The 17,993-nt window shown below is 45.6% G+C and overlaps 1 long non-coding RNA gene across 1 annotated transcript; it reads right to left on the bottom strand.

Moving 5' to 3' along the window:
• Positions 1-4,698: 4,698 nt before the first annotated feature.
• Positions 4,699-14,838, bottom strand: LOC120966856 (uncharacterized). Its single transcript, XR_005761025.3, has 3 exons — positions 13,186-14,838; positions 5,297-5,388; positions 4,699-5,201 (listed from the first exon to the last, which is right to left on the bottom strand). It is a non-coding gene; the product is annotated as an uncharacterized lncRNA (long non-coding RNA).
• Between the last annotated feature and the right edge of the window lie 3,155 nt (positions 14,839-17,993).

Raw genomic sequence — 17,993 nt, 5'->3', positions numbered from 1 at the left:
CCCGCGCGGCGGTAGGTTTGGGGTTGCCGGATGCAGCGCCGGCTCCCGGCTGGGTTTGTTGCTTTCGGTCCTTGCCACAGCCATGAGCATGGTAGTAGGAGGTGCAGGAGGGCGAGGATCCGAACGGGCGGTTGGTGATGAGTGTCGTCGTCTAGACGTGTTGAGCATTACGGGTGAGGCGACTCTCTTCTTGGAGGAGTGCACCGTGGGCACGAGCGAAGGTGAGACCTGTGGGGTTGATGGTGAGGGTAGCAATGTAGTGGCTTAAGTCACCGTTGAGCCCGTTGATGAGGGTGAGAAGCATGTCATGACTGCTGACCGGGAAACCCATAAACGACTGGCGAAGGCAGTGATGGTTAGAGGGCGCTTTGCGAAGATGGCGCGCTGGAGGTTGTTGTTGAGGAAGAGGGCGGTTATGGCTGTCCAGACGTGCTCGGTCGAGTCAGAGGGCTGGATGATGATCTCAAGGATGTCTTTCGAGACGGTGGTGTAGAGCCACGAACGATGCATTGGTCAAACTAACTGCACTAACATCACCGAGCATCATGGTGGTGTCGACTGAGCCATCAACATGATCAAGAAGGTCAACCTAGACTTGCCCTCCAAGATCATATCGACATCTAAAAGGAAACGATAGATAAGGAGGGTTAGTTAGGAAGGAGAAGATCAGAATGTGATCACATGCTACTAGCACAACTATTCTTACATCGACCATGCCTTTGCTTCGTAGGCGTCGATGGCTTGGGCGGGCGGTGGATGATGCAAGCACCGCTTGGAGTCGCTGCTGCTAAACCGTGGCGTCGTTGTCTAGTCGAACTCCTTGTCCTCCTCATCACTAAACCTAGGCGGCCGCCATGTCGACGATGGTGCGGGTGAAGAAGGGCGCGCGACAAGAAGCGTTGGCGGAAAACATGCAACAAGTGGAGGAGCGGGGAGCCTCCTCCACCACTCGATTAAAACACCGGGAGGCAGGTCGGCCAGGACGGGGCGCATGCGTAGTTTCGCAACCATCGCGGCGGTGGCGAGGCGGGGACTTGGGGAAAGGTTGGGGCAGTAGCGGAGTAGCGGAGTAGTGGGTTTTTGATGTGAGAGAGCGGGAGGGCAGGCAGGGTGTGCCGCTGGGAGCGGTGGAGCGACCATAGGTGGGGTGGAGGGGGTTTATATTAGGCGAGATCACGGGCGGGATAAGGCATGAGGAAACGTCGGGAATTGGAACAATGGTGGGAACCGTACGAGCGGGGATGTGTCTTCTCAAGGGCCGAACGGTGCTTTGGCACGAGTGGGAGGGGCCCAAAGCACAATAACGGGTCATCCACAACGGCTCGTCACTGCATGTGCAATAAAACCGGTGACGAGCGCAAAATTCAAACCCATCACTACTAGCATCAGGCTAAAATTCCGACACATTACTAGGCCTTTCTCAAAAGGGTTTTTTACATCTGTGTCCCTGGTTCTTAGATCTACTCATTCATCCCCGCGCTCTTAACTTTTGCTCACTTTCCCACACTCCCTTGCCCGAAACCCTCAGAACTGGTCACAATGGACGTTGTCGTCGGGTCAATGGCTTGACCGTTAACTCTGACAAGTGGGGCCGCGCTGGATTGTGTCGTCCGTTGGACCTGACAAGTGGGGCCGCGTTGGTTGGTGTCGTTGTTGGACCGTTGGGCCGTCCCTTGCATTAAACGCATGGGCGCGCCGCCAGGACAGAAGCCTGCTATGCATGCACCCAGCGAAGCCTGCCTGCATGCGTCGACCGAGCCTGCATGCGCCGATGCGTCCGCCACAATGCACTGACCGAGCAGCTTTCTTGCACGCCAGCCGCCACGGATGCAGCGACGGTCACTGCCGCTGGTTCCTCTCTTCTACGTAGCTAGGTGGCTACATATTTGTGGCTTGTGTAAAAAAATAGAAGTGTTCGTTGTGGCTGCATGCACTAGGTGGTTAGTAACAAGGAAACCCTACTAACAAAGCGAGCTCTCTAAGAAAACAATCAACAAATATGTAGTCCCAATATGTAGATAGGGCCAACAAGCCCATAGCACGATCACATAGTTCAAACTCGAAAGAACTTAATAATAGAATAGATAGAAAACTTAATAATAGAACTTAATAAAAGGGCCAACAAACCCATAGAAACTCCAACATAGTTCAATTACAACTTAGCATAACATAGACTAAAAAAAGATAGAGGGTTTAGAACCCTAGCCGCCGCCTTCTCCACCTCGTTCCTCCTCCGGGCGCCCTTTTCACTGCTCCTCCGGGGCGTTGTCGATGGGGTACGGAAGAGTGTGCATGCGCGTCGCGGTGGGGAAGATGTTGGTGTACTCCGTGAACCTGTTGTGGGTGGTGAAAGCGATGAACTCGCTGCCACACCAAAACACCTGGCCGAGGAGGTAGAAGGCGTCGAATGTGTTGGTGAAGTGGGCAAGGAGAGCAACCACCACCCCATTTTGGATGACCTCCTCGACGCGGAACATCGTTGGAGATCCCCGCGGGAGGTGGTGGTAGCCGGACGCGAGGAAGAACTCGGTGAAGTTCCTTGCGGTCCTCAACCTTGATATCGCCCACACACATAGTGTGCGATCAACGTACACGCCAGTAGGGTAGAGCCTCTCCGGCACGGTGGGTGGGAAGCGGTAGGTTGGTCCGATGTACTGCATGGCTGAGGGATGTGCAAAAGAAGGAGAAGTGGTCGAAGAGCAAGAAGGGCAGATGGCAGAGTATGGGAGATGGATGAGGGATGGCAGAGGCAGAGGGTGGCTTAAATAGCCGTAGTGCTACGTGTTATTTGGCCGTGGCAATAATGGGTCAAATGTGAAGTAGCCTGTTTTCAAACCCACCGCAACATTGGAAGTGTACACGCGTGGGAAACTGTGGTTTGAAAAGAAGAAGAAAAAGAAGCTAATTGCACGCGTGGGAATCCGTGATCATATATATTATATGAACAAAAAGAGACAATTTTTGAATAGTTTGTGGCCATTTTGCATGATAAAAATACATTTGGCCCTTATAAATTTGGTCATTTTGCATTTGTATAGAACAAAAAAACTAAATTTTCTATACAATGTCAATTGTTGTGTAATTTCAAACGATGCAAAAAAACAGAGCCAGCACGTTCACAAAAAACAGAGCAAACGATGCAAAAAAATGACTCAATTCGACGGCACAACCAGAGCTTGGTTTCCTTTTGGGCCCAATAACAACGTTTTTTCTCCGGAGTCAGTGGTGGGCGAGCAGCCGAGCACAACCAACAGGATCGCCTCTCGCGGTTTGCCCCATGATCCAACGATGCGGAGCAGTCCTTGTGATCCAACGGCGCAGAGCCTGCATGCAGCCTGCCCAACGAATTCCTTCTAGAAGACCACATCTGAGGGCTTTTGCTTGGCGCCAGGGTATGATCGGACGACTGACGTTCAGAGCTAGGGTTAGGTGAAACCCCGCGGAGTTTAGAGGGGTTTTGAGCTGGTCAACGGGGTTTCAAAGGCTTTGACTGAGCATAACTAATTTTTAAAAAAGACAAAAAAAATATGAAACCTTCGCCGTTAGTCGTTTTATAAGACACACTAATGAGGAAAAATACTAAACTTGGTTTATGGTCATTTTCATGAAAAAAACCTAGTTGGCACGATCGAGGTCAAATGAGCACCATTAATTTAAAAAATCAAAAAAAACTGCGCACAGTGTTGTCTTATGTGACATGTTACCAACCAAAAATCATAAACTTGGTCTATGGTCATTTTCATGAGAAAACCTTCACACATATGAGCTATCACGTACAAGATTTTATAGAGTTCAAGGAGAGGAGGTAGGGTTACCTTCTGTTTTTGAAAATTTTAAAAAAAATCACCAAAGCTTTATTTCAAAGTGAATAAGAAGGATCTGAACTTAGTTTTCCATTTTCATATTTTAAACGTGTTTTTAATAGTTTTTATATTAAAGCATATTTTTTCAAAAGAAAATGTTAAAATATGAAGACTAATTCAAAAAATAGTGAGACTTCGAATCTACACTATATTGATTTAATAGATGTTAATAAAAAACATTTGGCTCACTTAGAGTAGGTCCAAAAAAACTTGATTACAAATGGGTTGTTTACCCTAGCCTGGGAGCTCATTTGAAGCACATTTCTCAAATTTAAATTTCTTTGGCCTCCTCTAAATCATCTCAAATTTTGCATACATGATCTCCTACAAACATAGATAGTTTGCCAAGGTTTTATTTTTTTTTTTGCATTTTCTTGAATTTATACTGTCCTGTCGAATGTCACTTCAAAACATCGGATAATGAAACATGCTGGTTGGAAAAAGCATGCATTTGATTTGATTAATAAACATGATACTCCCTCCATTACCTTATACAAGGCCACTATCAAAAATACATTTTGCATCAATACAAGGCCACCAACAGTAATCGAGGCAAAAATTAATGATGTTTCCTCGTACTAGCAACTTATTAATACTTACATGCATGTAGTCATAATGACACTCAGCCACTTCCTTCCCATTCATTCGTTGCATGCTTGTGGTGTATTAATGATCCCGGATAACGAAAAGAAAAGTTGACTTGCAAAGGAGTCATTAAGTTTTATCTTGGTACCTGTAATATGAGTTTGTGGCCTTGTATAAGGGAATGGAGGGAGTACAAATAATTAGGATAATACCCCTTTATGATCAGTGAAAAAGCAGCATGTCTGATCAGTGAAGCAACACTCAAACAACATGGTCATTGCAGCACATAAACTGGTGAGAAACAGCAGCATGTCTGATCAGTGAAGCAACACTGAAACAACATGTGTGATCATTGCAGCACCTAAACTCATAGTTCACAACATCTAAACAGAACTAACCATACACCACAGGCAAACTTAAGGACAGAAAAATATAGATAGCATAATACATTACTACCATCACCATAGATTCAGTTCATCACACCATAAACGCCGGAGTCAGGGCCTTCACGGGGGCAGCATGCTACCCACTTATCATGTAGTCCTCCCCGCGAATCGCTACATCCTCTGCATGAGACACAAGGTGATCAAAGCGGCCATCCTTTGGCTTTGGCTTGGTGGTGCAGTAGGGGCAGTGCCACTTCTTGATCTTACGGTTGTAGAAGGAAGCAACTCCCTTGGCCTTGATCTTCTCCACCTCCTTCGCTGTGAAGGACGTGACGTTGCCCTTGTACACATCTTCTCCGGAATCATACTGCACACATGAATGAATTACATTAATACATTATAGATTCATATACACCATGTCAAAGGAACTAAATGAACAATCTAAATTTCAAGTAGGCTTACCTCATATTCTTCGTCATCACTAAACTTTGCATCGTACGGGTCGTACTGGGCCAGCTTCCTCTCCCCCCCCCCCCCCCCCAACCATCATCCTCCTGAATATACAATTACATCCATCACTAGTAAATACAGAAGCCAATTGAAAATTAAGACATGCACACATGACACATTGATCATAGGGCTAATATACTCCCAATATACTATGATCCTATTTGCATTTTTCATTGTCATGCACACACATTGAACAACAGAGCTAATATAACTACATATTATGGACAAATTTATATACTAATGAATCAAATAACTTCTTGATCAGTGGATTCCATTTGGTCATATAACATTCAAAACCCCAATCTGAGTAGCATTCGAAAACAAATCTAATAGGGACCCAATCTAATAAGCATACATGTCTGTAGCATGAAAAACCCCAATCTGTGAGCATTAAAAACAAATCTAATAAGCATACGTCTATGTAGAATTGAAGCATAGAGATCCCTATCTCTCATACAGATCTATCTAGCATTTTTGCAACGAATTTATCCAACAAACCATAGTACAAAAAACCCCATCCCCCCAATAGAGAAAACCCCAGCCCATCCGTCAAACAAACTACTCTAACCATCTAAACTACCTTATGAATCACAATCTAACCAATGCAACTAACTCTACAAGCTAATATCCTAAAGCAAGTGCAAATACCTCCTGCTCCTCGCCAGGCTACGCATCAGGGGTATCGGGATGAACTGCGCCGCTCGACGCCGTCACCTTCTGCAGCGCTAAGGCGGAGCCCGCCACCTCCTTCTCCACATCCGCAGCGGTTACGAGTTTCCCCGCACCGCCGTGGAAGCCGCCGACATCCGCAGTCACCGTGCCCTGTAGCTCCACCACATCTCCGGCCGCTGCGCCGGCGTCGCCACGAGCTTCGGCCATCGGACAGATGGAGGCGATGAAGGTGAGGAAGAGGATGCGGTGGGGGAGAGCGAGACGGTGCGGTGGAGGCAGTGAAGGAAAGCGAGACGACGCTGGTGGGGGAGAGAAAGATGATGCGGCAGGGAGTGGATTTGGGGGAAACCCCTGGGGGGAATGGTAGGGGCGATGCGCCGCGAGTTGGTTCCCCCTCTTTTATACGATGGGACGTTTTGGGCATGTCCCATGGACACGTGCTACCCCATGACCGCGGTCAGTTGCATGTGCCCACGTATATGAGTACCACTGTACGGTCAGCATACGAAACCACTATACGGGTAAACGGTCAAAGGTGTACTCGGCCCTACGCGGTCCCACTCGTCAGAGTTAACGGTCAAAGGCATTGACACGACGGCAACGTTCGTTGTAACCTGTACTCAGGGTTTCGGGCAAGGGAGTGGGGAAAAGTAAGCAAAAATTAATAGAGTGGGGATGAATGAGTACAACTAACGAACCAGGGGCACAGTAATAAAATCCCGTCTCGAAATAGGCATTCGCCCTGCTTTATAAATAAAGCATCAACCATGTCCAAACAACAAGTGATCTAGGTACAAGGAAAGTAAACAAGAGGACTGATGGGGCAACAACACAAGGCATGCCTAAAAGTGAAAAGGAAAGGCGTCGCATGACTCCTTAAAGACAGGAATCAAGTGCTAGGGGGTGAGGCGAGCTGACAATTGACCACCTGAAGACCATCCAGGATGCCACCTAGCCGGTCTCTGTCCTGCCACCTACAAAGCGGATGCAACTGCTGCAAAAGTACCAATAATTTAAACACAAAGTCAAGCATGTTGCAAGAAGACCCTCTCAGTGATCATCTTATTATGTGTAATCCATAAGGTCCAAGCCTTAGCTGCAAACACCAACCAGAAGAGGTGCCTCCTCCTCCCGACGGTGCACGTGGATATCTAAGAATTCACCCAGGCCCGAGGCCTGCCACTTAGGCCTCATCGACAAACTCCACAAGACATGGGAGGCGGAACAAGTGAAGAAAATATGGGTCCCTAACTCAGGAACCATGCAAATGGGACAAAGGACATTGCCAAGTCAATGTCCCTTTCCCACCTCTGTAACCAACAGGAGGCGGTCACAGAGCAACTGCTATAAAAAAAACTTTGTTTTCAATTGCAGTGGAGCTGTCCACAGAGGAGTGGACTAGGCATGGGTCGTGGACCAACATAGAGCGTGGTATGCCAACTCGACAAAGAAGAGCCCCGAGGGGGCAAGGTGCCATGACACGACGTCTAGGGTCGTTGACAGCGAAACCGAAAGGGCCTGCCATAACTTGGTCCATGCTAAGTTTCATCGGGTCAGAATGTTTGTTGGAACAAGATGTTCCCATTCCTATTGCAAACCGCCGAGGCTACTAAGAGCATCGGATCGGAGCAAATCATGAAAAGGGCCGGGAAGTTGGCGCTAAGCGAGATCTTATCGAGCCACGGATCAAGCCAAAAGAGGTACCCCCTCCATCACCCATGGAGATGCCAGTACCCAGGAGGATCTCATGCTTAATCATTTGAAGGGATTCCCAGAACTGGGATCCCTCCCGATGATCACAACCTAATAGGGGGCGGCCTTGGAGATACATAGATTTAATAAGTTGAAACCATAGCCCCCCTTGTCCCTAAGGATCCGCCAAACTGACTTCAGCATGAGGGCCGCATTTGTGGGCCGAGACGCCAGAATACCCAGACCCCCTGCTCTTTGGGGAACCAGATATCAAGCCACTTCATCATATGGTACTTCTAACACCCGTTGAACCCCCGCCAAAAGAAGCGCAAGAGCTACTTGTCAAAGGCACCATGAACCCCCTCTGAGAGGATATACAAGCCCATCATAAACATGAGGAGGCTCGAGAGGTAAGAGTCGATGACCACAGTCTTGCTCCCCTTGGAGGTGAACCTCCCGCACCACGGCTCAGCCTTAACCTACTAGCGGGTCAAAGTCCAGGATCATGATCCTAATGTTACTGATCAACATCCCAAGGTAGGTGATAAAAAAATGAGGACAGCTTGCAATTTAAGTTGCTTGCAATCCGTTGTTGCTCTTCACGCGGGTAACACGTGATCACCACTTCGGTCTTCTCGAAGTTGATCTTGAGGCCCGACATGGCCTCAAAGCAGAGGAGTAGGAACTTAAGGTTGATAGTACCAAGTTCTGACACCTCCACCATGATCACGGTGTCATCCACATACTGAAGGTGGGTAAAAAAATTGATCATTACTGAAGGTGGGTAATACCCCCTCATTGATCCGCTACTGGGCTTTTCCCACGTTAATTCACCCACCATTGCTTTATTTAGGCCGTGCTTGGAGGCGGTGTATTGCAATACAGAGGTGTCAAATTTACAGGTGTATTATACCGGTCATGACTGATTTCCGGTCGGAAACGAAACCGACCACCGGACGTCTGTATTTTTTATAGGTGTATTCTAAAGAAGCACGCTGATCCAAACACGCCTTTTTTTTGCGGGAAATCCAAACACGCCTTAGGGTCATGAGCGACGGGTTTTCGAGGGCTACCCTGCCACTGCCAGGGTACCGTTGCAGTGGGCTTTGTAACGCAAAAGAAGAGAGTATATTGGAGATTTCTTTGTTACTTAATCTTGTTCTCGTTTTTTTTTCTTCCATACGATCCCAAATGGATCGGCTCCACTATGGAACGATAGCGGAACAACAAACATGCTTCAGCATCCATGTGCAAAATAACAAAATGGTTCAGCTGCAGCAAAACTGTAACAGCAAACATCAAAACAAAACAAAGCAAACAACCGCCAAGAGAAACTACAAGTGAGCCAAAGCAGCGATCAACAGGCTCACAAAACCAAGTGTTCTGATTCATTTCTCTATTCCATTTCTGGTCATCAGGATTTCCTTCCTCCTTGCTGTTATCTTTTTTTAAGCCCATCATTCATCTGACCACCGGAGGATTTTGTGATATTCTAGGTTTCTTCCATAGCGCCCATCATTCATCTTGTTCTAATTTCTCTCAAAAGAAAAAAAAATTGTTTTCGTCGCTCGCTTATATACAGAGCGAGCATGTATCTAACTTGGAACGTACGTGCAACAGCATGGACCCCTCTTTCATTGAAAGGGTCGACCCTTATGGTGCTCGGTTCTCGGGCTTGGCGATGAAGAATCTATGGACGAGCAATTGGCAGCTGGCTGATAATGTACGCGGTGATCACCAGGAACATGCAGTGGTGAATCGAGTTGTTGCAGTCGTTCTTCTAGTTCTATCGCTGGTTCAAAGTATGGTGTTGATCATGTGTGTCTATTTTGCACCGTTCTTCCTGTTCCTTGGGATGCTCATCACCGCTTGGATTTCGGTACGCGGTCTAATGGACCACGACCATTACGGCGACACGGATGAGGGTAGAGTAAACATGGATCCGGCGCATAACGTCTTGTACGCCATGTGTCTGGCCCAAAGTGCCTTGTGGCTGTGTAGAATCATGTTGATGTGCTTGGAGGAGAGGGTAGTGAAACTAGTGAGCCAAGCATACGGCTTCGAAGATGGTGACCGTGCAGTTTTAGGCTACCTGGGCGAAATCAGCAGGGGGTGCTTCACGAAGATATCATCTGCCAGAGAGAGGAACCTCATCACATATGCTGTAGAACTCATGGAGTCCAAGTCGCCTCATAGCTATCTTTCCGGGGCACTAATACTGGACAGACTACTCACCCGGCAGCATTCTCCTAATTTGATCAAACAAGAAGAAGAAAAGCAACAGCAACAATTAGATTTAGACGAAAAGACTGGAGCTCCTTTGGTTCAAAAGGATACGAAGAAGAAAGAGGGGAATGAGGAGAGGAACAAGAAGAGTGAGGAGAGGAAGAAGAAGTGGGAAGATAGGAATAATAATAAAAAGCAGCGCAGGACGATAAAACGGTTGATAGGGTCTGCATCTTCCATAGACATTCTCCACAGACTGCTTCAGACACTGGATTCGCGACGCTCATCCGACAGAAAGGTGCGGGAAGCTGCCGCGAGGATTGTGAAGCATGTTGCTGGCAGGATTCATTTGGAGCAGTTCCCGCGAGGGATCCAATGCATATCTTCACTCATCAACACCTTTGAAGAATACCACCTATTACAGCCATATCAGCCATTGCCGTCGTCATCAAACAGAAAAGAAGCCACTGCGATGACTCTGTCACCATCGCCAAACACAAAAAATTGTCAAGAACAGGAACAAGGCAGCAGCAGCATCAATACTTCGTCATTTGAGTCAAATCCAGAGTACTTGGAGTCAGAATCAGAGTCAGACTCAGACAGCGACATCGATCCATCATTCTCTGAGGTGGTGACTATGATGCACAACAATTTGAAGTTCGGTATCATGTATTGCAGGCAAAAATTTAGTAAGAGCAGGAACACTGCTACTGCTATTTCTTCTTCATCAAAGTCAAAGTCAGATAATGGCATCGATCGGCCATCATCATCTAAGGTTAACAGGAGCACAACCAATCAGTTCCATGGCTACAAAGGGCTGTTGTTGACTGGCCTGGGTATCCTTTGGAGACTTACAGGCAGTGAGGACAACTGCACAATTATAAGCAACACCAAACATCTTGTCTCCAAGATCATGGCGCCTGTTAGCTACGACATAGTGCACCAAGCAGGTCATAGTGCATGGTCCACCCAAGTAGTAGAGAGATCACTTGGGGTGATACTTAGACTGATTGTGAATACCAAGGGAGACACTGGGGCAGACCTCCGTCAACAGATCTCAAGCGACAAAGGATCAATCGGCAGCATGAAAAAAATTGTTGTCTGCGAAGAATGTAAAGGTGGAGAGCTGCAAATGAAGGCCATGCAGATCCTCACGCAGCTATGCATTGATGAAACTGCAAACAGAGGTAATCTAACTAAGGTGCTCGTGAGCATCTTCATCAATGGTGATAGCAACAACACCTTCATCAGAAAGACTGCAGGGGAAACACTGGTGGTGCTGTTTCTCAGCAGCAAAAGCGTCGCCACCCTCCTCCCCAAGGAGGAACATAATGAGTTTGTTGGTGGTCTTGCTAAAATACTTTTACAAGTTGGAGACAACGACACATGCAGAAAAAATGCTGCAGAAATTCTGGAGCATCTATGTATTCAGTATGCTGAGGACGGTGAATATCTCAGCACACTCAAGAACACCATTACAGGTGTGATGCCAGAGGTACGGCGAACATACTCCTTTCTTTCTTTATTTCTGTTATTTATATACAACCAAGGTGAATATTCCTCTTGCCTGTCATTCAATCATTCCCCTTTCATGACAATTGGCACACTTCCTTCTTTGGGTCTCTACAACAATTTTTATTTTATTTTTTGCAACTGTGAAGTAACCGCAGCAACTCATTCTATATATGCTAATATACATACTTTACGCTATTGTTATTAACATTGCAGGTACTCAGAGAAATATGCCATGGATCAACAGGAGAAGAAGAAAATCCTGAGTATGCCAGATCAGATACTGACGTCGAAAGCCAAAGCGAAACCAAGAAGAAGAAAAGGAACAAGAAGAAGAATGCTTCACCCTCTCCTGGGCGAAACCAACACCACAAGCTGCATGTTGCCCTGCTATCGCTCTGTGTGACGGCATGTGACAAATTACACCTTGATCTCGATGCAATTTCGCTAGGACAAGCTACGGATCCAGGAGAATGTGTCGCATTCAGCCTTGCAACAAAGATGGTGCAGCTAAACAGGGATCTCATCACCGCCGACAGCCTGACAGCAATGAAGCTTACCACTAGGATGGTGATAGCGGCAATGAAGAAACTCAGGGGCAACGGCGCCGGTGTCGACCGAGCTAATCTGGAGAGCCTCATGGACTCCCTGTCTAGTGTTTCAGAGACCATGCTGGATCTAGAGGGCTGCATGGTTTTCGCTGCCGGGATGATGATGACGAAACCTGACACTGTCGACACCCTCAATTCCCTTGTGAAACAAGCACGCGAACTCTACTGCGAAATTAGGGACCAAGGCTCGGAAATAGAGCCTGCTAGCTAGCTCTCAGCGCAAACAAGTTATTTGATATGGATTTGTGTCAGACTTTTTTTCTTTTGATATATGGATTTGCGTCTACTGTACTGTGTCAAACTATATTGTACTACCATGTTTCCTGCGTGTCATGTGTGAGCGCATTTTTAAGTGATTGAAACTATATATATACTTGTCCCAAAGTTTGTGCGGCACAGTTGCGACATACCCGATGCAAATGTCTTACATCAGATGATAGGGGCTGAGTTAATTATCTTTTTGAAAAAAAAAAACTGGTGTTAGCATTTGAGTCGTATACTTATGTGGTAAAGGCAACAGATTAGACGCGCAAAAATACAAGAAGTCAGGGTTTCAAGTGCACGGGCTTACAAAATGCAAAGTTCCACCGGGGTAATATCATTCACACATGACAAATCCCCGGAATAAATTTATGAACCAGTAACCGATTGTCAGAAGATGGCATCAAAGTCAGCTTATAAGTACCAACCAAATTAACACAGAGCATGATCAGGTGAAGTTGGGAATTGAACAAGATTTTGACAGCAAGTGAAATCTAGAACCATTATAAATTTCACACCAAACAATACACTGACGCCGACCTGTTACTCCACTAAAATCACAAGTTTCAACTTCATCTCGTATAGAAAAGTTCAGTTTTGTGCGTCGATACTGTTCCAGCATTGCTGCTACTGTATTTCATACAGTATGTCCCAATAAACACAACATCAGATTCCAAATTTATCTAGAACAGGATGCGTAAGTACTCTGAAAACTTGGTGCAGGTCTGGAGGACATAACTAGAATCTGATTCACGGATAGAATACACGGCGTGCCTAGGAACAAATCTACCGAACTAGGAACAAATCTGATGGGCAGTGTGGGCAGGCAGTGGGTTCGCAGCATAAGTGCCGGAGAGGAGGCCGCACCTGGGGACGAGGCGCCGCCGCCGCGAGAACGGGGCGCCGGAAGGAGAGCCGGCGGCGGTGTCGGAGTGGAGGCAGCGACCGCCGTGGATGTACCTGGGCCGCCGCGTGCGCCGATGTTCTTTTTTTTTTTTGACCTTTTGTATTTTGAGGGAAGCTGAAAGAAGAAGAGGAAGAAGAGGCCTTGCTAATGGGCCAGCCCACTCTCAAGTGTACGCAGCTTTCCTTTGTCTTTTTTTTTTTATTTTTCTAATCAGTTTTTCCGAAAAACTGACTGTTAGATTTTGTAAGGATCTAAATAAAAAAAACCTATTCCAAAAAATTGTAAAATATTAAAGAAAAATTTGTATTAGAAAATAGTTCACCGTTCATTGAAAAAAGTTCACTGCATATGAACAAAGTTCATCATATATTAAAAAATTGATTAGTTTACATTTCAAAAATACTTACCATATATTACAAGAAAATTTATAGTGCATAAAAAATGAAAATGAAAAATTTAGAAAAAACAAAAATAAAAACCCGCAGGAGAAAAAAAACACAGCAAGCAGCCAATGAAGCAACAACGACAACACGGGAACCCCGGAAGTGGGTATTTCAAAATGGAATTGTCCATGTACTTCAGAGAACTAAATGCTCACGTACTGCCAAAAAAAGGAAAAGGAAAAAATAAAAATAAGCATACAAATTGGTTGAAAAATAAGACAAAAAATGTAACAAAAATGAAAAAGATAACATAAATACAGAATAAGAAAATTTTGAAAACAAACTATGAAGACAAAAAATGAGAAAATGAAATTTTATTTGACTAGCCCAAGAACATCGACCCTTTAGGCCAAGGGTCCTTGGTTCTCGCTTAAGGCGGGAAGGTAGAAAACCTGATATCCCCGTCTTAGCGTGTAAATCTATATTTCTCGTCTCTATAATACATGGAACTTATACACAAGTATAATATATCTCTTTCATTTCAAAGAGTGAAATGCAGGGAGGGACATTTGGTTTTTATGTTGATGCTTTGATGGTGGACTTTTTTAGGGTGGAGGAAGAAGAAGATTCCAGAGTTCTGCCACGCCCTTATTTTTCGGTTTTCTAATCAGTTTTTCCGAAAAACTGACTGTTGGATTTTAAGGATCTAAATAAATAAAACCTATTTCAGAAAATGAAAAATATTAAAGAAAAATGTGTACTATAAATTTATATTAGCCGTTCATTGAAAAAAGTTCACCGTATATGAAAAAATTCATCGTATATTAAAATTTTGTTTAGTTTACACTTCAAAAACGCTTACCATATATTAAAAACAATAGTATATAAAAATGTAAAAACTAAAAATTAAAAAGGTAAGAAAAAAACAGGAGAAACCCAACCCTGATTGATAGAGAAAAGGAAAAACAAAATAAAAAAACGTAGGAAAAAATACAGCAAGCACCAAACGACCACATGTGAAATCCGGAAGTGGGTATTTCAAAATGGAGTTGTCCATGTACTTCAGAGAACTAAATGCTCACGTATTGCGGAAAGACGAAAATGGGGAAAATAAAAATAAGAATATAAGTTAGTTGAAAAATAAGACAAGAAAAATGTAACAAAAATTAAAAAAAATATAACATAAATACAAAATAAGAAAATTTTGAAAAACAAACAATGAAGAAAAAAATTAGAAAAAAATTATTGGACTAGCCCAAGAACTTCGACCCTTTAGGCCGAGGGTCCTTCGTTCTCGCTTAAGGCGGGAACCTGATATCCCCATCTTAGCATGTAAATATATATTTCTCATCTCTATAATACATGGGACTTATACACATACCAGTAAGGTACACGTGCATTGCACGCATGAGATTTGGCAACCAAATTACGAATAAATACCACATTATAGCATGTAAGCTTTGAGTCATATATGCATGATGTAGCTTATAGTTCATCTCATTCAAAATCAATTAATTTTTATAAAAAAGCTAATCTATTTTAAGATTCATGGAATTGTGCGTTGTAAAGCATCAAGTAAAAACTAATAATGGCAATTCATGTAGAAAACAATTTGGGCAATTATGATACGGAAGATTCTAGAACAAAGGAGAAGTGCTTGTGTTTTGAGGTTTGTGCATTATGCTTAAGTTCAACCATGGAGTCTTCTAGATTGTACATGTGGCAAAATCTGGTGGAATGTAGATGATATCCAACGGCCAGTAGTGCTCGGATTTGCCATATCTGCACCGTCGGATTGGCTTCATCCAACGACTATCTTTCAAAGTTATTCGCACACTATATAGGGGTATAGATAATATATCTTTTTCCATTTTAAAGAGTGAAATGTGAGGAGAGACATTTGTTTTTTTTTTTTTGTTGATGCTTTGATGGTGGACTTTTTTAGGGTGGAGGAAGAAGAAGATTCTGGAGTTTCGCAGCGCCCTTATTTTCGTTTTGGCAGCTAAAAAAAACCTTTTTTGTGACATGTTAAACAAACTCTAATGCTCGCAAGGCCCATGAGTGAGCCCAGTCTGACCCAAGGCCCAGTGAATAAAGCAATGCACCACAGAGCGCTCTCTCATCAAATGAATAAAGCAATGGAGAAGTAATCAGTAGCAATGCCTTCCAAGGCTTGCACTGCCAGTTAGGAGCTCACTTCACCAAATGAGCAATGGCTACAGTGATTGCCTGCTTTGGACCGAAGCAGGTCTCTTTGGGCAACAAAAACAAGGTCACCCCACACAAAGAGAACCAGCACTTTTCTGGCTTTGTGCTCAAAAGAAGCAAGAGCCCGAAATGAGAAAAAAGGCAAGGGGGCGACGTGTTGATGACAAATGGTCCAAACTAAGAAAAGCACGACCCCATTTTCTTTATTTGATGGAAAACAGCTAGCTAGCTACGTGCTCCTTGGCTACTTCTCCCTTATAATCTTTGCACATCACGTCATATTTATTTTATCATTTATCTCCATTTCGGCCAGGGCTGCGGGCGCTGCGGATGGCCCTTCGGGCGGCGGCGGCCGGCTTGGCTGCGGTGGCGTGCGTGCTGCCTTCAGATCGGCGATGGCGGCGTGGAGGGCCTGGTGGTCTCGTCGGCGGCACCTTCGTTCAGATCTGTTCTGACCGGTGCAGCCGGCGGTGGTGGTCATCTCTTCCGTCAGAGGTGGTAGACCTCAGGCTGGGTGTTCGGATCTTGGGATCCGTCATCTAGCACCAGCTGCGAGTCCGGGAGACGTAGTTTCCGGTGAAAACCGAGCCGACGGCGGGCGATGGCGGCGTTCCATGTCGTTACCTTGATGAAGGCATCGTCATGTGACTACCATCGACCCACTCGTACTGCTCCGGGGGAAACCCTAGGATCTGGTGTTCCAGACCGGATGATGGCGGCACTGCGGTGTCGTTTCTCTCTTGGGAGCATCGTTTGTGGAGCAGTGCTGGAAGTCAGAGGCAGGAGGTGGAGCGGCTTCGTCTTGCACGGAGCTTCGGTGGAGATGTCAAGTCATGCCTGATCGACAGGTGCTACGCTTGGTCATGCCTGGTCGGCAGGTGCTACACGACAGATCCTCCAAGGACTTCAAGCTGTGTCGGCTGGTGGTACTTGGCAGCATGGCGCTGAGGTGTATCAGTGGCGACCGCGACGTGTTCAGCTGTTTGCGCGCAGCGAGGAGGTGCCGTTGGGCGCCGTGGTGGCGTTGACGATAGCTGGACCGAGCAAGGTTGATGCATCGGTACAGTTCTGAAGATGGAGCGGTGGCAGTTGGCGGTGGCGGCCTCTGAGAGCACGCCGGACCAGTGTGTGTCCCAGACCCGGCAAGTGGCTAGGTTGGGGTCTCGGGTCTTAGATGTTAGGCTTGGCTGCGATGTCTATTTGGTATTAGGCCCAGACTATCTGCACCCCTTCATCAACTGGATAGGTGTAGCCACAGTTTGTTGCTTAGACGGCGGCTTTAGTCTTACTGTTGTATGACTTTGTAAGGTCTTGTGAGAATAATTAATAAAGTGGCCGTATGCATCGCCCAGATGCAGAGGCCGGGGGTCATCCTCCTTTTCTAAAAAAATCTTCATTTCCCTTGACATACAAGCACATATACACGTTTATATAATAACCATGGGCAAATTCATATAGATACATGACCATGCAATGGTATGCTACAAATATGTACCCCTCTAAATTCAATCAATGCATCTATGTCTACCAGAAGTTGCATGCATACGATAGATGTATGGTTGCGTGAAGACGAGAGTGGCGTGTGAGCTAGGAGCTAGCAGCCACACATGTCAATGCCGCCTACGAAATACACACACGTACATGTCAACAGTCGTACGTACTAGTACTCACTAGTATGAGAGGATGAGGACAAGGCTATATATACATATCATTGTGATTTGAGGCGGCAAAACAGGGTGGCTGCACATGGCCATGCAAGAAAATGGTTATTGCAGTTGCACTCTCGTAGGCCCCTGTCCGCTGATCCCGGGCACAAGACATACGCATATATCTATCGCCACAAACTAAGCTAGCTAGTAGCTCATTCGTTCACTCATTCACACTCCTTGGGCCTAGGTTAGCTACTTGGCTTAGGCCGGTTAGTCCACACCTCAAGTTAACTAAACTAGATAGGTATTGGATGGATCAGTCGTGCATGCATATGCACGCATGTCTGTGCTGTGACTCTGGTGCTTACTTGATTAGTGCCTTCCGACCCTTTTTCCCTTGGAGCACTTTTAGATAAAGTGATCGCCCGTTCTCGTTTGGTGTCTGCATCGCTAAGATGCACACAACCCACATTTGACCGCGGCAGTGGACACTTGATCTATTACACTGAATTGTTTCATTCACTAGCT

This window comes from Aegilops tauschii, chromosome 1, assembly GCF_002575655.3.
Source record: "Aegilops tauschii subsp. strangulata cultivar AL8/78 chromosome 1, Aet v6.0, whole genome shotgun sequence".
Lineage (NCBI taxonomy): Eukaryota > Viridiplantae > Streptophyta > Magnoliopsida > Poales > Poaceae > Aegilops > Aegilops tauschii.
Note: the sequence above shows the minus strand (reverse complement) of the source record. Positions and strands in the feature narration are given on the sequence as shown.